This window comes from Acanthopagrus latus, chromosome 21 (genome assembly GCF_904848185.1).
Source record: "Acanthopagrus latus isolate v.2019 chromosome 21, fAcaLat1.1, whole genome shotgun sequence".
Classification (NCBI taxonomy): domain Eukaryota; kingdom Metazoa; phylum Chordata; class Actinopteri; order Spariformes; family Sparidae; genus Acanthopagrus; species Acanthopagrus latus.
This window is the reverse complement of record NC_051059.1, coordinates 24,344,297-24,367,824: the sequence shown is the minus strand read 5'-3', so window position 1 is coordinate 24,367,824 and position 23,528 is coordinate 24,344,297. Positions and strand designations below refer to the sequence as shown.

At 44.5% G+C, this 23,528-nt stretch overlaps 2 long non-coding RNA genes across 2 annotated transcripts; one reads left to right on the top strand and one right to left on the bottom strand.

The window, feature by feature from the left end:
• Positions 1 to 3,734: 3,734 nt before the first annotated feature.
• Positions 3,735 to 10,603, top strand: LOC119010539. Its single transcript, XR_005071994.1, has 2 exons — positions 3,735 to 3,965; positions 7,596 to 10,603. It is a non-coding gene; the product is annotated as an uncharacterized LOC119010539 (long non-coding RNA).
• A 5,118-nt stretch (positions 10,604 to 15,721) lies between these two features.
• On the bottom strand, positions 15,722 to 16,453 carry LOC119010540. The gene is made up of 2 exons (XR_005071995.1): positions 16,391 to 16,453; positions 15,722 to 16,284 (listed from the first exon to the last, which is right to left on the bottom strand). It is a non-coding gene; the product is annotated as an uncharacterized LOC119010540 (long non-coding RNA).
• Positions 16,454 to 23,528: the final 7,075 nt, after the last annotated feature.

Here is a 23,528-nt window from a genome sequence, read left to right as displayed (position 1 = left end):
CAGGCGTAGTCACTAAAAATATGTAGTTAAGTTTAGGCACAAAACACAAACGGCGGTCTCGTAAATGAAAGTCCGTCTCCAGTAAACCACCTCCTCCTGCAGACTGTGTTGCTCTTAAAACTGACTTCCTCCTTTGCTGCCGTAATAAAATTACGTTGACTTTTTTTCTCCATGTGTTGGTTTTGGATCAGACACCTGCAGGGCCCAGCCTGAGATGGTGACCACTGTAAACACAACACCTGCTCAGCACCGTTTGCTCGACTGTTATTCTTGTTACACTGACGGATCATTTCAGTGGAACTCATTTGAATTTAAACTCGGCGTCTTCTGCTACAACAGTGATGCTCTGTTTTGAGGTTATACAAGGCGAAAAAGATTTATTACATCGTTCCCGTTGCGTGTTCTTAATGACCGGATTTTGTTTTCTTGCAGGGCGCGATGATCCATGAATGAATCGGTACGAACAACGTGTTCGGGCCATTGTCCAGATCCTGCACGCGGAACTTCCTCCGACTACGGGAGTTGTTTTTCTTGGCTCCCTCTGAGTTGTCTTACCGTCTGTGATTAAGTGTTCCACTGGAGTACTTTAGGTTGTATTACCTGACTGAAAGACTCGCGGATAATCTCTCTGTTGGAAAGAAAACTACGATCTCCCTCCAACTGCAGGTGATACCCGCCGCCGTAACCTTCGTCTGGTTGAGCTCTCTGCCAAGAGCTGCACAATGAGATCCAGCAAACATCCGTGAAAAGATGAGAGTGGCATCTCTCCAGTGAAAGAATTAACCTCGATTAAGTCACATCTTCGATGGCGGTAAACATCAGTCAGGTCGGTGTGTTTTTTTTTTTGGCATAGAAGCTTCCAGCGTGGCGTCATCCTCGTGACACTTGGCCAGGTTCTTATAATGCCTGTGAAACATGATAAGCAGTCGGCAGGAGCGTGGGGGGGCTGCTGCGCATTTACAAATCATCAACACAAATAAATATAAGCTTGAATATATCTTTTAATGAGATTAGAAGTGTAGAGTCCAAAGAGTGACGATGTTAGATTGAGTCAGTTAATACATTTATGAATTAAAACGCATGAATACGGAGCTAAATTTGCATTTAAATGATGCTTTAATAATTAAAAGTTGTGGGTTAATAATTTTAATCTGTCCTTCTGACTTAAAGTTGAAAATGTAATTAATTTGCAAAAGTAGTTTTAAATTCTTCTAAAATTGACTTATTTCATTTATTGTTGTTTTTCGCATCAAATCTGATCCCACAGTTAATTTAATTCTCTGCTTTTAATAGTTTCTATCTCTTAATTTAAAGACATTTCACCTACATCTAATTAATTCCAACCCAAAGAGCCGCCGCAGCAGCAGGCGCTCTGATTGGCCAGCTGCTGTGTTGTTTGCAGAGAATTTAATGGGTTTTTTTTGCCGTTTATATATTGTTTTTAATACACAATTTAAATGCAAATGTAATGAATCAATTAACATTTGCGTTTTAATCATTTGATTTTAATTACACCCTGAAAAAGTCTATAATTACTTTTGCGTGCTCCAGATTCTACGTGCATTTGTTTGGTTCTAATTGTTCAGAAGTTTTTTTTTTTTGTGTTTGTCTCACAACAACTTGCACGACAACACGGCGGCCGGCAGCATCCGGCTGTGGAGGCCGGTAAACTTTACCTTCTGTATAATTCTCTCCTTCAGCGGCGCTGCAACATTTTAATGCGCTTCACATCGGCCCGGGAGCGATGTCACGGATCATTTCAACTGCAGCCCTTTCTGTCAACAGAGAGCCACAACAAGAGGCTGCTAAACCTTTTATTCTACAGCCAGCGCCGCCCGGCCTCGTACCGTGTCGCCATTAACGCGGCCTATTATTTAGTTTAATGTCACGCTCACCTCGCGCAGGGAGGCGGTCGAGCCGTTGAGCTTTCCGCAAGGTCGAATAAGCTCCTGTTCAGAAGGTGACACCTGTTTTCTGCTCACTTAGTGTTTCTCTTTTTGTTTTTTTTCTTCTCCTTTCTCTTCGACGCTCATGTCGACAGCGGAGAGTTCAGGGATGACACCATCCCTCTGGAATTTTGGGGAGGAAGCTGGAGAAGTTGCAAAAAAAAAAGAAAAAAAAGCGGGGGAAGACACGGGACCGTAAATCAAGATGGTGGACAAAGGAAACGAAGTGAGGAAGTTCTCCGGATTTAACGTCTTTCCACTTGTCAGACATCTGGAAAGAGCTTTTTACTAGAGTTTCATAAAGGTCGTGACCACACAGACATCTCATTCACACAAGCTTTGTTGACATATATCATATCGTGAAGCTTTATTTGTCTGCTGTGAATGTGCCGAAGAAAAGCAGCTGTTTGCAGCGACTTCTCTATAATAATATTATCTGTGCAGAAGTGTGAGGAATGTGTTACTGTATGGGGATGAGCTCCTGCTGTCACCACACGCTGTATCTGTGTGTCTCCCAGACAAATTGCTGAACATTTATCATCACATTCCGTTAGTTATTTACCTTTTGCTTCCGAGCATCATCCTCCTCAGATTCCTGCCGCTGTTGAATTATATTTAAAGAAAAAGAAAAAGCAGTGAGTCTAGGAGTTATTTCCTTTTTTTCATTCAGGATGTTTTAGCTTCTTTCTCTTTTTTCCATCATGAAACTAAGAACGCTCCTGGTGAACATGATGCAACAAAGACGTGCATCTAATGAGAAAAAGGGGGAAGCCAAGCTGTTTCATTTCCTGATTTCAAAGCTTTATCTGTCTGCGCTTCTTTATAACTTTTATCTCCTTCTCAACTCTTCAGACTGGAAGCCTCTGGTCTGCTCCGACTCGGGGAACTTTAGGTTAATGGCAGCAGAACGCTGAGGTCCCAACAGAAACATTACAGCGCTAATAAACTCCCTGACACTGATCTCCATCAAGCTCGTAGCCTCACCAGCACAGAACCGGTAAAAAAACACTTCCAGGAGCCCCAAATCCTGCAAACACTGACTCCGACAGGATTCTGTCCAACTTTCCTCTGTCAAATGCTCCATGAAATGACTCTAACACGCCCTGCTCTCCTCCGCTTAGCCCCACTTAGCCATGAAACCCCCCTTCCTGGATTTCATGCCTCCCCGTATCCGGACACTGAGCTGTGTGATGCTGGCAGGTTCCCCAGTCGGCCGAGTGGCTGAGCGGTTCGTCTCTGTGGTATCCTGGAGGAGCTTGTATGTGAGGCGGAGAGCTGCTCTGCTTCAGCCGTGAGGCTTTAAAGGTGTGAGACAACACTCGACGGACACAAAGCCACGAAGAAGACGACATTATTTCCTCAGCAAGACGCTTTTGAGAGTTGTTATCCAGACGCGCATCATTTCATTTTTTTCTCCATTTCTGCAGCGAGCCAGCAAACTCTGGCTGTTTGTGATGGCAAATGTATAGGAAAGTCTTTTTTTTTACGAGCTGAAGATCGTATCAGAAGCTTGTATCAATATGTTTTATGTCAATTATTGATGAAGAGTAGCAGAGCCTCCATAAAAATGTTGCAGATCATTACTTAGAAAAAACACAGCACATGTGGAAAGCGTGCAAAACACAAGCAGAAACCAGGATGTTTAATGGTTCTCAAATGTATCAGACTCCTCTTAGGTAATGACGTTGAATGACTCTTTGCAATAACAGCACCAGAGTATGAATCACTGGTCTTTATTCTGTGTATTTGGAGGATGAGCCCTCGGAGGTGAGCTGGTCGTCATGCACCTGTTGTTCCAATCATCCAATTAAAGACACACGAGGTCAAACGTGTGCTTGGTGCTGCTGTGTCGAACTTCTGCAATATGTAAAAATGATTCCCTCTAACAGGAGCCACAACTCGGACATTTCTCTGCCTACAGTTTGCCTGTGTGAACAACGAGCTGACTGACAGGAAGCTGAACTCACCACAGCTGCTGTTTCTCTGCAGGGGAGGAAACATTTCGCAGACATTTGTGAGGTGAGTGATTCATATTTAAAACTCACTGTCATGTTTTTTTTGACCCAAGTCGTGCGCTGCGCTGGTTAAACTTGAGATTTGTGTTATTTTTGCATCGTGCATCCAGGGGTGTTTATCGTGTTAATGCTTTGTGGAAATGGATGACACTGCAACTTTGCAATTACACCACCTGAATGATGATTGCCCGGATCTGACTCAATCTCTTTAATCACTTTGAACAGCGAATGAATAGTTTCTTTGTCTCGGCGGCAACAGTGCAGAGAAACTGTTGAGATGTTTAATCTTCACATTACCTCGAGGCGGAAGACTCACTCAGCCAATCCAGCTGTTTATATGTAAATGTGGGTTCTAGTTGCTTTACTTACTTGACCTTTGATGGGAAATTGTCTTCGCACACTCGCATATTTCTGGAGTGCAGGAGGGTCTGCTGATATCAGAGGTGTGAAATAGGAATCACTTTGCTGAATGGGAGTGTTTGGTTTGGCTCAGAGATTCGAGGCCTCGCTGAACTTAATCTTAAGATTATTTCCGATGATGCGTCTGCAGTCAATTCATGACGAGTTCCAGACAACTCTGACCTCGAATATCAGCATCCGTTACCTCGTGAGCCATTTTCCCTCTATTTCGTTTGTATAACGAGGAGTTTGGACTGATGATGGTTTCATTTTGTGTGCACTTGACAAAGAGAGACAACATTTAGTCACAGTGTAGCTTTTGGTGCTGTGCTCCTGTAACACTTGGAGGTTGGATGTTGGAAACTTAAAATCTTAAATCGTAGCCACCTTCCTTTGCAATTTCTACCTTATCTAATGCATCCACAAGGTTTGAATGTTAATGTTGTGAGAAAGTGGATTTTTGAGTTTCGTTCCCAACTAGTCAAATACTGAAGCTTTGGGATCACAGGTCGGGTCGGTCTCTACTCCAAAGAATCAGTATTAGAAAGACTCTTTGTATTTCTTATAAAGTGGACCTCTTCTAAAGAAAGGAATAGCTCCGGACCAGATCAAACCTACTGGAGGATGACATCATGATGATGTCAGAATGTCAGACTGAATCCAAGCAACACGTCTTACTCAGTGGACTAAATACTGGTTTGATCCATCGTTCATGGAGCTCCTGCAAAGTTCGCCACAGACTTAAATGCACATTTGTCACAAACTTTAATATCGAGACAGAATCAGCAGGAGAGTCACTTCAGTCTGGTCTCGGAGTTGCTTTGATTGTTGCTCTCTCTGACCGCTTGTTCGTGTGTTTCAGTCACTGTTTCCATCTCTGCTAAACCTAGTTTGTTAAAGTTTCCTTCATTTACACACCGATCACCTCTCGCTGATTCTGGCGCTTCACTCTTGCGGTGTGCGGATGATTGACAGCTCCGTCTTCTGCCGCTCGTACGACCTCTTGGTTCGCTGAGCCGTCGCCTCCTGCAGGTTACACTGAGTCTGACCTCTCCTGCTGTTTCCTGTCCTAATTTTCACCATTCTAGTAAAAAAAAAAAGAGGCAGAAAAATATAGCAAATAAAGGAAATGACCTCTGGGAGGTCCGGGCCGCGGGTTTTTTTTTTTTTCTTTTTTTTTTTTTATGAGACAGACACAAGTATACGGTGCGCGGTGAAACCAGATGTTGTGTGTGTGTGTGTGCGTGTGTGTGTGTGTGTGATCACAGGGCAGAGGAGATGGGTGAACGAAGGGGAAAGTACCACCACCTGTGGAGGGAGGCGCCGCTGTGGGTGACCATCTGGTGGAGGTGCAGAAAGTAATGATCATATGCATATAGGGTGTGTTAGTGTGTGTGTGTGTGTGTGTGTGTGTGTGTGTAAGATTTAATGCTTTAATTTTGAATGCTACCTCTAGTTAAAGTGTTTTTCTGTATTTTCTGCAGCTGAAGTCGCCGTATTTGAAACGCCTGGTCGTATCTGTTTATACGAGCGCCCTGCAAGATGAGATATGATTGTGAGGGTCTTGAAGGTTTGTCACATTTCATCGGAAAGACTTCAGTGTTCACAGCGAGGCAGCGAGCACACGGAAACGAGGGATAGGAGTAAAAAAAATCGGGAATGGGATTGAACCCACGCGTCTGACATCCTGTTAATACGTGAAACTCCACTTTGTTTCCTCTTTTCATCACTTTGTGTTCGATATCAGCTTTACTTCCTGTTTGCAAACCGATCTACATGCGTCTCTGCGACCTGAACAGACCCAACTTTCAGTACGCATCCTGTGTGTGTTGACAGTGTGTGGGAGAGTCTTTTTGATCAGAGCGAGCGCATGCAAATATGTCTCAAAGAAACGACTGAATGTATTCAAAAACATCTCGGTGTGTGTGCGTGTGTGTGTGTGTGTCCTGTGAGATAGTCGAACCACTGAAGAGCCTCTCTGTGAGTTTGCACAGATGCCATTATTTCCTCTCGTCCTCCCACCTGGTGATTTGAGGTGCTGATAAAAAAAGGACTGCGTGATGATTCATCTCCTTTTTTTTTTTTTCTTTCCCCTCCAACCTGATTCTCTTCATCGCGGTCTTTTATTTCTGAGTGAGGAGCAGGACCAGATGGGGAACGTCTTTATCCCTTTTTTTTTTTTTTTAAGTGTAATGTCAGAAGCCGCAGTGCGACACTCACTGTCAGCCTCCTCTTTGCTGGTTGACGCTCCTCTTTAGAGCCACTTCGCTCGCCACAATAGACTTGTGGATCAACCCCCGAGCGGAGTGTGATTAATTCTGAGCCCCTAAACAAGGTGTCATCCTCCCTCTTTGTCCCATCGGTCATCTGATCCAAGTGGACGTTAATCACCCCTCACGTGGCCCCCGTGACCCCACAGATGGTCCATTTTTCTGGTTTCAGGTGCCGCACCGAAAATCCAATCAGAACCCGAGCAACCGGTTCTGCTCCCCTTTTGTGTGGCTGACAATGAGACGTGTAGATGTTGCGGAGGGCGGACAGCGAGTGAGTTCTGTGATGGTGCCAGTAGGGATGAAGATTAATGACACCGCCAGGCCTGTGTCTCCTGTTTAATAATGCTTATTCATCACTGTCGCCGCACGCCGACGGCCCCGCGTGCAGCAAACACACACACACACACACACAACAAACTGAGCTAAACACTCACATAACTACACACACACACACACAGAGCTCATAATCAGTGCGAGAGATTATTTTGTTCCACTTCATATTTGCCACCAACAGTTTATGCGCGTGTTTGTGTCGCAGCGACCCGACACGCGGAGACTCCCCCCGTCTGCGAGCGCTCATGAAAAGTGTTCCTCCTCGTCGCAGTGATCTGAGGTTTATGAAGATTTGCATACAATTGCACAAAACGAGCTTATCACAGGGAGTTGTGCGGCACGTGTAAACATCTTTTATGTGATTTGAAAGCGCGGTGCGCAGCCATACGCCTCGCAGGAGAGATGAAAGGAGGCCAGAAATGAAGAGAGAGAAGAGAATGAGGAGAAAATAAGGGACCTCTGGCCTTCCACTGCTGTGCGAATGAAAGCCATTTTGTCTTCAGTGTTTCTGCTCGCCTCCTTTTCCCTCTCGCTGACTGTGTTTGTGTGTGTGTGTGTGTGTGTGTGTGTGTGTGTGTGTGTGTGTGTGTTGCCCTCTCTCTCTCTCGGCTTCCACTTTTCTTACACAGGCATTTCTCTTCCTAATGGAAAATAAAGACGGGAGAGTGGCCGAGATGGAGGCTCCAAATGAAAAACATGGAGTCAGTGACCTGAGGCCAGGGCCTGTCCATCCAGGCCCCAACGCCCGCCTGCATCAGCCCGGCTCTTCTTCTCCTTCTTCTTCTTCTTCTTCTTCTCTGCTGCCACTGATGTCCACATATAGATGTCAAAGAAGATGTTGGACAGAAAGGTTGGAGGGTTTCGGGGGCTTTTTTCCAGCTGGGGAAGAAGTTTTTGTATTCTACATGCAAGACGATTGCAACACTTCAGCGTCTGACAGGAGCTCTGCAGACACATCTCGCCTCTGTATCGCTTCAATTCTCCGATGGGACCTCGGGCTCTTGTCATGTTATCTCTTGAAAAAAAAAAAAAAAAAGTTGCTTTTATCAGTTCACCAAAAAGTTTTTTGCCACTTTTTTTTTTGAAGATTGGAGCTGAATAAAATTACCGCCGTGCCTGTGAGATTTCAATCAATAAACGTGCACGTCGCTGTAGAAATGTTGTGCTGCAGAGTCGACAGCGAGATCGATTTCTGAGCATCCACAGCAAATCTGCAAACGCAATCTTCAGTTGAGAGATGATACCCGTGTGTGTGTGTGTGTGTGTGTGTGTGTGTGTGTGTGGCCTTATTTAAGATATCTTCTTCAGTCATTTGCAAAACTTGCAAAAAAAAAAAAAAGCCTTCGCTGCAACTCTCCACTACATGTTTTTCTGATAAGACTCCCCTGATTAAGCAGCGGTATGTGCAGAAATCTTCATCTGACTGGTTTGCGTTCAGTTTATTTTCTCTGCTGCCGTCTCTCCTGGACGTCTTTTGTCCATCCAGCCACCGGTGTTTAAACACACAGTCTTTCACGCCGCACCGCCATTGTCCAGATTCGGCCACCAGTCACGGCGCGTAACGGCTGAGCGGGTTAGCGCTGTGCTTAGCCCACGCATCGAGCTTATCTCGCGCTGCAGGGACTGAAACAAACAACAAAAGGCTAAATAAGGGATTTGGCGCTAGCACGGCTGAGGCTAATGATTCTCCCACTAGCCATACACGCTTTCTCCATGTAGCTTTTTTTTTTAGTCACATACTGTAGGCTACGCTTCAAGCACAGTAGCGTTGTCCTTATGTGGCTCCACAGATGTATAGACCCAGACAATGAAGTCCCTGTTTGTAGCTTAAAAACAGAAACTGTCAGGCTTCAGATTTCTCCTCCCACGAGGGGTTTGAAGTGGTCAAGCTTTCAAATGAGAGAGCAAGACAGTAAACATATAGTCCTGTCAGAAAACATGTTTTGGTGGGTTGGTTTGTCAGCAGGATTACAAAAGAACTACAGAACAGACGTGTGTAGGACGGGTCTCAGCCCAGAATAGACCCAATTCAAGTGGCTGTACGCATTATTTGCTTTTAAAAAAGTGTTATGTAGCTCGATATTCCAACAGTAACAGCACCTGTTTGATCATCATGTCCATCCTCCCCCTGCTCATGTAGTAATATCTATCCAATCAGGACGGAGAGGTCCATAAAGAGGCGGTCCTGTGGTGACGTAGAGAGGACGGAGAGGATTTCTTTGTGCAGAGCGGACAGGAATTTGGCTCCCAGCAGCTTTAAAGATGCTCCCTGCTGGTGGTGGATGGCCTCCTTCATCTCTCTCTGACAGTTTTCTGACTCCTGGTCATTTACTTTGAACGCTTCCCCGTCGATGCTGTGATGGATTCTGGTCCGGTGGTTCAGACAGCAGATCCTCTCTGTTCAGGATGTTCCTCTCCGCCGTCACACGTGAAGTCACGCATCGCTTCCTCTCCATGTGCGTCCTGTCTTTCGTGCCTACCAGCAGAGATCTCGGGGTTTCTTGTGGTCTTTGCTGGCTGTGTTTTGGTTTTAAAACTCTGGCTAGATGTTCTCACAGCCCAGCCATGTATGAACGTCCTGTTGGAGTGGTTCTTGTTCGTTCCAAGTCGACATTCTCATAATCCGGTGCTGCTGGCCTGTGCAGCCATCTCCCTCTGTCTCTCCTCCTACTCACCAGCGAGATGCTCGGCTCTGTGTGAGAGCGTCCTCACCACTGATCAGCCGAGCCAAGTCCAAACTCTAATGAGGGCCGTGAGATGTGGTTGAAAGAAATGGTTCTGGGTTATCTTTATTGTCCAACGAGGGGATTTTATTTATGTAGCGAGGGGGTTTCAAAAGGACCACATGAGTGACAACATCAATAATAATTTATGTAACTGATGCAGAGAAGGAAAGTTCACAGGAAGTGCAAATATACCAGAATGCAGATATGCACGTACGCAGAGTGCTAATTGCCATGAATGAAGCGTTTCAGTAGCACGTGGAGTTTTTCTTCAAACAGCATCAACATCTGCAGCATCTGCCTGTGACCGAGGTTGAACCAGCTCCTTCCTGAGATCGTACCAGAAAATGTGGATCCTAACGTGACCACGAGGTCAAAAAATGGTTCGATTTGTTGAAAAAATGTTTGCTAGCATGCACATTTCTTTTGGAAGCCAAATGACAGAGAGCCAGCTGGATGGATGGCAATGAAATAATTAATTTATATGTTATTTTTAATGTGATATATGCGATCGGACTGAAGCACAGGCATTAACAATAACTATATAAAAACAGCAGTCTTTTCGCTGATGGTCTCGTTTGCTGTTACAAAGGTATCAGAGGAATCACAAGACTGTTTCATAAAACACTTAAATCTTCCTCATCGTCACTATAAATTAGGATTATGATGTTATTCTGTCATCCTGTTGTCTTTCAAGAATTTCCTTTGGGCTTAATAAAGTTCTGCCTTGTCTTGTCAAAATGTTCTTCCAAAGATCATGATGTTAACGATGTGCTCGTGCGTTGGCTGTTTAAACGTCGAGACTCAGTTTCATTCAATATCCGAAGCAGCGATGGTAAAGAAAATCTGCGTGGTGAGCTATTTGAGCCTCCCTCCAATCTGTGTTCGATTTCACGGACGTGTTCGAGGGAGGAGACGCATAACGAGCGTGAATATTATTATTATCCTCTCTCACATGTACGACACACGTTACGGGCCTTAATGGACATTTTACCCAATCAGCACATGAAACAAATAAACCTCTGATCACCCTCATCTCAGAGAATTACACTCAAATTACCATCTGAGGTTAACGTGCAGCCGCTTTTTGCAGGGGGGGGGGGTTGGTAATAGATTCTTCATTTAACCCCGGTGCTAACGCAGGACCGTAACAAATGGGTGTTCTGCTTCTCCCCACGACCCGCTGTCGGTGCCGTCAGCAGAAACAATTAGGCTTCCTTTGGTCAGACATGATAGTAAAACAGCTAATTACATCGTCGTCGTCTTCTTCTGCTGCCAGCATTCAGCTCGGCCAACTGCAGGACAACAATATTAACCGTCCACTTCACAGAAGCTCTGTTGAGGTAATCATGTAGTGTGTGTGGTGGGAATTGTGCAGATTGGGTCCACGGGTCAGCTGTAAACCTTCATATCTGCCTTCTTAACTCAAATATTGCATTTTTTTTTCCAAATATAAAATGCAGTTTCCTCCTTTTTTTTTTTTTTTTTTTTTTTGTGAATTCCATTTCCCATCTCCAGCTTCGCTCTCATGCTGAATTTATGAGATGCTCTCAAATGCCAAGAAGGGAATTCCTCACAGTGGATTGTGGGAAACAGACTTCAAATGTGTCTTTAAATACAGACTGTGCTGTGGTAGTCTCTTTAAACTTTTCTTTTCTCTCATGTCTAGCCTAATAAATAAAACTGCCAGGCACCCAGCGTCTTGCAAAAGTCTTGTGCGTTTTTTTTTTTTTCCTTTCATGCGAATCGAATACTTTTGGACCTGATTTATTTTTTTTCTCAGCTTTGCTCAGACCGCAGTTCTGAATAAACAGAACAAACTGTACAAATGACCAAATGTTGCTGAAGGTTTGAGACAAATTAAGGGAACCACTAGTTGAATATAATGGGTTTTTTTTTTTTTTTTTTAAGGATTAAGTGGAGATTGAGGAAACCTCTTTAAAAAAGCAGCATGGCGGAAGACAGGGTGATTATTTTGGGATAGTTACAGGATTCATTTGCCAAAATGCCTCGTTGCCTCATCACAAATATCCAGTGGTTTCGCTGAACTCCATCAGGAAACACCATGTCACGCCTCACTGTGACGCCCTCGGCTCAGGCGAGCTGGAGATGTACCGAGAAAACAAAGTCTGACAGGTAAACTGCCTCTAATGAACATCCGTAACAACCTACACACCATGTTTCTCTGATCTACTGCAGCTGTCATATAGTGAGACAAAGAGATAAAGCACTTAAGTCAAGTTTGACTTCCAAAAAAGTATTTCATCACTCTTCAAAAGTTTTATTGGGTTTTAAAATGTTAGTGTAAACCTCAAAGAACAAGGTTAACCTGGATTCACTAGATTGCCTGTGTTATAGAATTAAACATCTACTAAACAAAACAAGCACAAGTTGTATTAGACTATAAATGCTCTTTCAGTGCTGTTGAGACAACAGTGAGACCAGCTGTTTCTACACAAACTTTACATTTTCCACCTCTTTATTCTGGTTTTCAGCGTCTAGACATTTTTGATCTGCAAATCCCCAAATCAATGCTTCACTCGGAGCTCCCACTTCCTGTCTTTGTCTCTGTGGAGAAGAGGCTCTGTTAAATGCCTCCCATTGATTGTTACTGTAATAAGGATTGCTCTGTGGCGGTTAAGACAGCCCGGGCAGGCCTGATTTAATCTGACGGGCTTGTTTCAGCTCAAAAAGCGCACAGATTGTGACTCCGTGTTTTCCTCTGACCTTTGTTGAAGCTCTTTAATGACACGGCGCTCACACCCTGCCGCGTACGGATCTCCCTCAACGAGCGAATGCATCGCGGTGCTTTGACATTTAACCTTTGCTTACATCTGCTCTGGCCCCATCGGCTGCCAAATCTGCTGATATCATTGATTTTTGTGTCACACGCTAGCTCGGTGTGCTAACTCCCGGCCACTTTTATCCTCTCAAAAAGATCTCATTTAGCTCTTTCTCCCGAGGTTCTCCTGGACTTCCTGTTCTTCCTCTTTTCGTGCTGAATCTGCTGCTGTGATTATCTGGAAAGGTGAAGCGGATGCAGTTGTGTTTGCTGTGTCAGCTGATGTAGCAAGCTGCAGAAAACAAATGCTAAAAACGCGATAGACTTGTTTCTTAAACTCTTATTTATAGCACAACTTTTTTTATTTTTTATTTATTAGAATTTGACACATTACTTCCAACAGCTCTTGCTGAAGAAAGAGAAGCAAGAAAAGGTCGATGATAATTCAAACGGAAAACACAAAACTTCTTCCTTTACTTTCTTGTGGCCCCCCCCAAAAAAAACTCATTTCAGAAATTGATTTTCATTTATTTTACTGAGAGAAAAAGAAACAAAACTCCTCCGATAGAACCAGAAATGCTCTTTTAGCCTCCGAGCCTTCTGTGTGGGCGGGACCAGCGTGTTGATCGCACAAGGCAAGGACAGGCAGCGTTTGTTCACAGCGGTGCAGGATGACCACTATTTAGCATCTACAGCGACTAATGAAGACATTCGCTGGTGTTTTTTTTTTTTTAAGCTGCTCGTCGAGCTTCAGCTGACGAAGCCCGGAGGATGTTTGTTTGGCTGCTTGTTCAGCAATGTGACCGATGCTAGCACATAATGAGAAAACATCAGCTGGAAGATATAATGTGGGCTGCAGTTCAAGGATTTGGGCTTTTTTCTTTTTTTTTTTCTTTTTTTTTATTGCTTTGTCTTAGACGTCTGTGTGGCTTTAATCTACATCTGTATGGAGAGAGGATTTAAAAGAGGAGCAGACCACCGGATGGAAACTGTGAATCTAAATGTTGGTTTTTCAGCACGGTCTCATGTTTCTGACATCGTGGACAGAGCTGTGATGTTACACTGTGTTATTCAAACATGTTATCTGTATCAACAACATGCTGCTGTGCAGACTAGAGCGTACATACCCGACCTGAAGCTGGTCGGGTTCTGTCATGTCAAACAACGTGTTATTTCAAGTTATTTTAGTGAGAATATAATGTAAAATAGATATTTGATTTGTCATTTTAAGTGATAATAAGTGCTGGAAGTAATCTCTGTCCTGGGGCTACAGTATATGCCCTGCTAAGAGCTGGTTTTGTTATTTACGTGAGTTTTTGAACGCAGCACAGAAGCTATTTGTTACTTTCCAGGCGTCAAATATTTAGCTGGGACTCTTGGTGACAGGGGAACACAGACTCGGTGCTTCGGCTTACGTTAACTGCACCCAGCCTGCAACGTTTGGGTCAGACTCGGTTACCACTCTGTCAGACTCGGACAGAAAAATGAATAAATGACTTGTGAACACCTCATTTCTTTTGAGCGATGATGTTTGGAGCGACGCATCTCTCTGAATGTGCTCCCTGGTGAACCTTGATAAACTCAAAGCTGAAAGCAAATAAATTAAAATGTGCATTACTGTGCAGAAGTGTTGTCTTTGTTGTACCGCCGGCGGTGAAACGTCACGTCTTCTGTAGAAATTCATGTTCACTTTTTAGCTCTTTTTTTGTTTTGTTATCGCGTCGTGGAGCGAGGCTGTTTGACATGCATTAGATGGTTCTGTCCTTTTACACTCTATCAAAATAAAAGCCCGGGCCCATCTATCCACAAATGCTGCTGTTATGGATATAATCTAGATAGATCTGTCTGCCTCACTCGCTATGAATTGGAGCAATTTTCTGATCCTGTCGTGCCGAAAAGCTCGCAGCACAGCCTACACAAGTGTTTTTCTTTCTGTTGGGAAAGAAAGTTGACTTCAGTTTCTTGGCGGAAAGTTACAGAAGACATATTTCATGGTCTGTAAGACACATAGACTGGAGTGTATGCTTGTTTCATGCATACAGATTTGTACTAAATGACATCACAACCCTGAACTCAAAGCAAACGACTTACGATTCACAGATTTAAGAAACAAATATCAATTTATGATTTAGGTGATTTACACGAGAAACTTAAACAAGCCTCATGCTGACAAAACTGCAGGGAAGCAAGAAGAAACAATGAAACGATATCATTTTTTGTTAGTTATTAGTCGCCAAAATAAAAGCTGAAATCTGGGAGTATGAAAATCATTTCAAGATGTCCAACGAGCTTTCAAACGCCAGCTGTCAGACAGTCAGATCGGCTGCAAACCAACCAAAAGTTTATCCAATACGTGAACAATAACATCACAGAAACACTTGATAAAACACCTCATCAGTCAAGCTCGTCATTATTTTACAATCGTCTTCGATTTCTTTGTCTGATTCTGTTTAATACCGAGCCGAACAACAATCGCAGCATTCCCAGATCTCCGCTGGCCTCTTCGCTCCCTCGGGCAATGTGTGAATTTACCAAGAAGGTAAAACATCTGGACGTGTCTGCAAGTTCAGATCCCGCAGTGTGAAATTAGTTTTGACAGGGAAAAGAAGAAACGACCTCAAACCAGGGAGAGAGCAAGATACAGCGAGAGGGAAACAGAATAACCAGGATACGTTTGCATCCAACAAGCTTTTCACTTATTCTGGAAACAAAACCGGCACAGACGCGTCGTCGTCGAGCAGCTACCTGCGCTCACTGCGAATCTATTGATTTACCTCCAACACTCTCTGCTCACTCGCCTCCCTGATCTTTTTCTTTTAGTCTTCCTCTGTTTATCGCAGCGAATCAGCGCATAAACGACTCGAATAGTCGACTTGCAGACAAACAGTTTTGGTAGGGAAGAACTTCTGTTGATGAGGAGCTTGTTATAAGAAAGACAGTAGCCCGATGTGACCAGTACAGCAACCAGACAGCTTTTAAAATAAAAATGAGCTAAAATACCATTAAATCAGCGTTTTATCTGGAGAGTTATAGCAGTTGTCTAAAGGTCAGCTCCTTTGTTTGTTGGATATCTCTTTTTGTGGCTCTTTATAACAACTGCATGCAGAACACTGTGTTGTGAGGACCAGTAATGGTGCCGGAGAGGCCCAGTTCTATTCACATACGATGTTTTAACCGACAGAAGATGGTGCAAGTGAAATAATTCCAACGCTCAAAGGCCATAAAACACAATCATAGATCGAATCTCATCTATATTTCATCATTTAATCGCTGTTACAATTAACACTAATTCATAACCTCGATGTAAACAGTAACAGAAGACGTTCCATTATCGCAGCTCTGGCCCCCTTTGAGGAAAACAGATGGCCCCGGTGGATCCATCACCTCCGCGTTCTCCATCTTCCTGCCTCGTGTGTCGAGCCGTCTCTTATTTCTATTAAATGCTTCGATGGGAGTTATAAGCCACTCAATCATTTCCTGCCCCTTTTGATCGAAGTGAAAAAAAAAAAAGGAAGCCCTTATTGTGCTGCGAGTCTGGACCCCTGGGGGTCAGCTGCTGGCTCACACAGATATTACATCATGTTTGTCCAGGAGGGGGTCCGGCCACATGTGCCAGCGTCCTGCAGGATGACTTTGATCTTCACCACCTACCGCCCGCCTTCCTCTCCTGAGGTCAGATACGAGTGAAGCTTCCCCAGGGTCAGATACAAGTGAAGGCCATAACTCCTCGCACATTAAAGCCGCTAAACCTTCTTCACCGGGAGCTGGAGAGGCTATTGGCTGCCCTCCGACCTTTGACCTGTCCCATGAGGGCTGAGGAGAAAAAATAAAAACCTCCCCGCCGTTGACTGAGGGACGAGCAGCGGCATCACTTTGAAGCAAAACGGGGTGATAGGAAAGTATCAAGTCGGCGTGAGACCTGTTTCTGTTTTTATCCCTCTGCTTCCGTCTCTCTGTGACCACTTCTCGCCGTCAAGGTGATGTTGCCGGGCAACAGCCAAAGGGAAATAGGATTCGGCATGGCAAGGTCAAGACTGAATGCCTCACACGTCTCTCTCTGTCACACACACACACACACGACTCTGGCAGCGGACCTTGTGCAAGATGCTGCAAATCCCCTGAAATCCTCCTTGACTTTTTATTTTCCATCTGATTTTGAGCCTCCAGACTCTTCTCCCGGCCTTTATCCCTCTCAGACATTGCGTTTTCTGCAGCCACTTGTAATAAAAACCTGCGGGCGGGGGAGGGGGGGGGGGAATCTGGTGGGGGAAATGGGATGGGAGGAGGCCGTCTTAATGTGCCAGGAGACAGTCTTTGCTTTCCCCCTCTGCGGAGGCGTGGAGGGATTACGGCGCTGACCCTGAGTGGACAGGGGTCACAGAAACAATCACTCTGTCGTTCGGTCATTACCCAGTCGGGCTGCGATCGGGGTGATGGTAAAAAGCTCAGGTGCAGAGATGATTAGTTTATGGGGGTCAGAGACGGAGTCTGGGGAGTACAAGTCCTATATCTGTGTCAGGATTTATGGGTTTTTAGGTCTGATTCTTTCATTAGCACAGACCGGCGTTCTGACACCGCGGTGGGAAATCACGTGAACCTGTGACGCCTCGTTACAGTTCCTCGAGTGAGGTGGTTGCTTTTCAGATTGTTTCATTTTAATAATGTTGACAGGTCGTTCCTCAACACATTGCAGCTTATGAAAAAAAAACAGTTAGGCATGCAAGTGAACATCGAAACAGAAATTATGATTTAGTCGAAGGAAAAAAGCTTCAAATTTAGAAAAAAAGAACATTAAGATTTGATATTCATCAGGTTGCGACATGTAAAAGTCACGTCATTAGGATTCAAAATGTTCCATCAACACTGTGATTGTTTAACTAACTAGACTTTTACTGATAACCTGCCAATGAAGAACAGTTTTGGGGCGACTAAACACATTTCTCTCTTTACTTTTGATTACGGATGCCCTGATCTGATCCTGTAAAGAACACCTCAGCCTGCCAGTGTCGCAGCGCTGCTCACCTCAGTCAGCAGTGAAATGTTCGCTACACTCTCAAACTGAACATTTTAAATTGATGTCAAAAACGATTTTATTGCACCGGTGATTGACTCCGTCCTGACACCTGGGTTGGCAAAATTCTCTGCGTCCTGACAGTAATGAATCCATTATTCGTCCTCCGTCTCTCCAAACGCAGAGTGCAAAACTTTAATTTAGCTGCTCCTCGTTTTCCAGCTGCAGCTCACTGTGTTTGGCAGTTGTCGAGTTTTGTCTCTCTGCAATTAGCCAAAGATTGTTATTGAGACAAAAGCAACAGAATCACGGGTGGATCCAGGGTTCTTGTATCTTTTCGGCCATTCGGTTTTCTTTTCAGAACCAGATATGCTCCTTCTGGCTCCATGTGCAACCCTACACTCAGCGCCATCCATCCATCATCTCCTCTTTGAATATGAAGAAAACAAATCCTTTCTTTCATTTCTGTTTTCTTTGGATTTAAATATTTGTGAGGCAAAATAGACACTTTAAACACTTTAAACAACTCATTCTTTTTATTTGAGCATGATAAAGACCTTTCGGTTTTAAGCACTCAGTTCTTTTTTCGTACCCATTTCTGAAAAGAAAACTGGATGAATGAGGGATTTACTGACCCAGGACTTATTTTAATATGATGTCAGTATAATTCAAGCTGACCAACTTGATAGTTTCAGAAAGGCTGCAAGCTGTTACATACTGTATTTAACTGATATTAAGGTTAATAAAAATAGTGGCAGATCCGTGATATCAGATGTTTCCTGCTGCCTTCTCTAACTGAATCTTTCTTACAGTTTCATATTTGAATCTTTTGTTGTTCTGGTCTTGTTTGTTTTCTTTGCTGTAAAGATGAAGTGCTCCATGTAGCTCCAGTAGTGGATGTGTAGGAGTCACCGTTGGCATTAACTCCACTTCCACATCAGGTTTTTCAGCTGAATCATCAACATCTCTGCTCTCGGTCTCCTCGCTGAGCTGAAGCTCTCTCCGTGTCTCACTTCATTCAGAATACAGACGAGCTGGAGTTATTGAAAATGACACACGCTATCAATTTTCTGTTCTATTGCATTGCACCACCAAAAAACATCTACTTCATATATCTTAGCTCTTGGCGAGAGAGGTGCTGGTTCAGGATGTGCAGTGACAGATTCAGAGTCTGTGCTCACAACTGCACTTTTTTTTAAGTAGATCTGAAACAGGCAACCAAATCTCATTCTTTTAAAAAATCAGTGTCTTGGTTTCAGTCATCAGCTCTCATGTTTTGGTGCAAAACGACACCTGTTATCATCTGATGTCACGGCTGAAAGTGATCCAGAGTAATGCGGCTTTAGAAAATGCAATTCCAGACAGGCGTGAGGTTGTAGCGCCGGCTTGGAGCAGCGATTTCTTTGCTCATATCCAAAATAATTTTTCCATTTCATTCTTTAATCTTCCAGGGTATGTTGAGCAGACCCGGGAAGGGGGGGAGGGTTCAATTTTGCGCAAAGATCAAAAAAAGCGTATAGCTGCTGATGAGGAACAAGCCTGTGACATTTCAGCACTCACAAGCCAACTCTTTCAACTTGATGCTGTTTCTTTTTTCCGGTGCAGGTATTTAATTTGTCTGGCAGTTATGCAGAGAGAGGAGCGGTGCAGGGGGGAGCAGGGGGAGGCCTCATGGGCACCAGGCATGAGGGTAAACAAGCTTCAAAGCCCCAGCAGAAGCCTCAGACTTGACCCGGGGTGAAGCACGACTCATTAGTTACATGCCAAGCGGCATCTGGAGTAATCACACCAAACACCGTGGACTATATCACTCTGAACTCCACGCAGAGCGAGCGAGGCGAGCGGCGTGCTAACAGGGCTGAACATTTAGGGAAAATGTGCTTTTTAAATGGACATGAACGCCTCCGAAGGACGTCTATATTCTGTATTTTAATCTGAGAAAGTTCAGTGAACGTCTCATGTTCAAACCCTCCTGGCTTCATCGTCTCTGAGGAGCCTCTCCAGTTTTTTTTTTTTTTTTTTCTCTCTCTTTGCTAGATTTCACTTTATTGAACAAATGGATTTTCCTTGCAGATACATGCAACTAGAGCCTCCTGCAAGATGACAACACAGCATTTCTCTAAATTCATTTTTCATATCCTGAAATTAGATTTTTATCCGGAGCTACGATACATTTCAGTTTTTATTGAGAACGTTTGCTTCCCAGGACCATTCTGTACTCCGCACAGACGAGATAACGCTGGTTGTACAGTGTACCTGAGGCACTTGCACAGAAATCCATCACTGCGTCCTCTTATCGTCGGTGGAGATCATTGATTTATTACAGGCAGAGAATACTGTCCTTGTCAAAGCACAGCAACCCGTCCTGCTATCACTTTGATCATGTAATGACAAAAAAACGGTGATGAAAACCTCAAAAGGTGTTGTCGCATGTCCGCCCACTGCCAGAGACCTCACGTCTCGGAACTGCACTCCCTCCGACGGCTTCTCTGCTCGTCCGATGATGGATAACCAAGCGGCAGATGTTTCAGGAAGTGGCCCATTGATAACAGTCCCAGCGGAGCCCCCTGATTGGAGTTCAGCATCCCCTCCCCCTGCTCCACCAGCCTCATCCATCACTGGCTGGAATTGGAAGCTGCCCTTGAGTGTCAGTGACCAAAGTGTTGATGGAATAGGTGCTGATGAGATGCACCGATTCGAGCGCTGCGTGGTATCCCGACGGGGCACGATGTAGATTTTGGGGTGTTCAGCTGTTCAGATGTCCTGCAGACGTTGTGACACGATGTACCAACATGTGTGTGAATCTGGGCTCAAACACTGGAGACATCATGTTTCTATTTCTTATTTTTTTTTCCCAAGATATGATGCATGACACTTGGCGCCCGTTTGCACCGGTTGTGCCGCGGGCAAAGGGCAAGTCAAGCTGGTAAGTCAGCTGAATGTTCGAGCTCGGACGTTGGAAATGGGACGGTGGACGATCCTGATGTGGTGCAACATGTTTCAGCACCATCAGCGTCTGGAGTGGCATGTAAAACAATACAGTCTGGTGTTTTTAAAGACTTTTCCAGCATCGGCAGGGAGGCATTGTGCAGAACTGTTGTGGTTAAGTGGGAGTTCACCCAGGAAGACAAAACTTGTTTATCTATACTCTATATAATAACCCTCACCTGTGGTATTGTCATGACTTTTGAGAAATGACCAGAAAACAAAAGATCACAGATAAAAGTGGCCATTCTGATGGATGATGGCTAGAAAACTACAATTTCTACGCATCTAAAGGAGTCAGTTCAGGTGCTCTGATCACGATGCCTCACTTTGGATTTCTGACCCCAAGATAGACCCAACATGTCCGAGAGATTTTATTCAATCTGCCCTATGAATTTATTTGAGGCCATGGTCAGATTCTGGATAGTCTCGGGGCAAATCATGTAATCCACCAGCCACCACCAATACAAGAAGACCAGAGGAGAAAGGTAGCTAGGATCTTAACTGGGATTGGTTCGGGTGGATGGATTGGGGCAGTGTGAAACCAACGGTGGTTGATTTTCTGATGGTGATCATTTTAAGCCAAGCATTACCTGCTCTAAACATAACCAACTAGTGTTTTTTTAGTGCCTTTTTTATTTTGAAAGTGTAACTGAGCATTACATGTTTGTTTGCTAACTTGAGCACACAATGAAAATGTGCTGCTCTGTGATGTGGTTGGGCTGATACAGGGTTGCTGTACGGATGGAGAGGTGGATGTTTTGACAACAATCATGTATCATGACGTTCTGTAAATAAGCTGGAAAGTCAACCTGGCTGTGGTGGAACAAGGACAAAGATGAAATATTAGATGTGTGAGTCCAGATTACAGCAGACTCTTGTTTTGAGACCTTGTGTTTTACAACAGAGAAAACCATCCTCAACATCGGGGAAGCATCTGGACAAAAAGAATGAGCAAAGCTTCATGCACTTACTGGGGATGTTAAGATGCTGATCTTCATTTTGGCCTTAATGTTTATTTTGGCCGATAAATTGTTCCCCAAAGTACTTTTCTGTTTACCAAAGTGCTGCTGTAGTTAGATCAAGAGGCCTTCTTGTGCAAGCTTGGGGCAAAATAAAACCTAACCCTGATCGTAATGCCGTGGTGGTTGCGGTCTCCTTTTTATTGCTCCTGCCTTCAAGAGACAGAATTACCATTTTATGAGGCAGAGTGGTGGCCAAAGTTTGGGCTTGTGACCGTCTTTACAGTCGAGCGATGCCGACTCATGGCCGCTTGCTGCAGGCGACTCATGAGCTGTAAGCAGCTGAACCAGAGAGTGATGTTTCCCTTCAGGACTATATTTTTAATTTCTCCAGTTTTTAAAAATCAATCGGTCACATTTATCTTGTGAACCCTTTGGGGGGCATCCTGACCATCCACTTCACTCAAGATTTAATATGAGTAACGTGCAGCAAATCCTGTGGAAAGCCCCAAATGTTCAGTTTTTGCCACAGAGGTGCCGATTCAACCTTGAGGGAGTTTTGGAAGCCTTAGAAAGAGCTCTGTCTAGTTACACAGAGCGGAACGTGACCTTTTATTGCTTTTTGTGTACAAAAAAACACCAAACGCTCCGAAGTGCTTATCACCGAAAAAAAAAAAAAAAGTCATGAAAATAAGAAAGACGTTTAAAGAGACTCCAGGATGTTTCTGTGTAAAAGAGTCTTGCCAGGTAGATAATGTTACCTCTCTAAGCAGACAAAGAGATCTGCCCTCCGTGTGCTGCTGTTGTTCGTATTCTCGGCCGCAGTGTTGCTCTCTCGAGCCTGTCGGCGGGGTTGCGAAAAGCATTCAGCTCTGAAGGATTTGAGAAACAGTGCAATCGTCCTGAATTTAAATGGGTTCGGGGCCCAGCGTACAGATGGCTGCGTGCACAGCCAGATACGCCGCTCAATAGTTCAGAACCCGCTTCTCTTCCCCCTCTTTAATCGCACCCTCTCTTTTTCTCATTGCTGTCTTTTGCTGCCTCTTTATCACTCAGCTTCTTTACACACCTCGTAGGCGCAAACACACATCCGGGAGCGCTCGCACTGTTTTACTCCTTTTCATTCCCTCGCTGTCTCTCTCACCCCTCGACCAGCATCACCTCTCTTTCTCTGCTAACACCCCCCGCTTCCTATTTCCCAGCGCTGAGGAGCGAGATAAAGAAATCGTTTTTCTTTCACCGCCAATCAGGTCAGCACAATTACACAAACCAGCAAACACGCTTCTCTTCTTTGTGACTCTCTAACGTGGCCCTCTCTCCTCTCCTCCCCCTCCTCCTTCTCCAAGTTTCCCGAACACCGAGAAACGCGATAAAGAAATCACCTTTACGAGCCAGGTGCGATGGCACAAACGTAGGCAGCGTGCGCCTCCAGCTCTACCTCTATCCACCATTTTCTAAGCCTGTCCGCCTCCCTTCAGCCTTTTTGTTTGTTCTTCTTGCTCGAACGCTCACATGGCCCGCGTACAAGACCCCAAGCAATTATTTTCTTTGATTCACACTGCGGCAACAAACTGTGAAGATAAAGCGGCACAGACCTTCATGTTTCACCTAACGGAGTCTGACGCGGAGAGAGAGCGCCGTCGCAGCGCCGCAACAGCGTGATGGATTAACACCAAAGTGCCAGATTAAAACAAATGGGGACCGGTGAAGGCTTCCAGACATCTCAGATCTCATCTGATGTAACGGGCCACCCGGACGAACCAGATGCTGGGAATATGAAATGTGCTCGGACGGGGGACATTTCCACTTCTCACTACGTGCAGAGTTGCACATTCTTCCAGGCAGGAATCATGCACGCCAGGTTGTGTTTCTTTGTGTTAGCTTGATGTCTTTAAACTGGCAATCAAATCGGTACTCAAGAAAAGGACCCAGCCTCACTCCTGCAGTATTCAAATAAACACACACTTAAATGAACGCTCAAATGTGGTCAGGGAAAACAAAGTGGACCACAGAAGTTTCACAAGGGTAGAATTTGTTGCGGTCCTGTTTTAGTGGGTAGTTTGGTCTCGAACAAATCCACAGGGAAGGACTTTCATCCA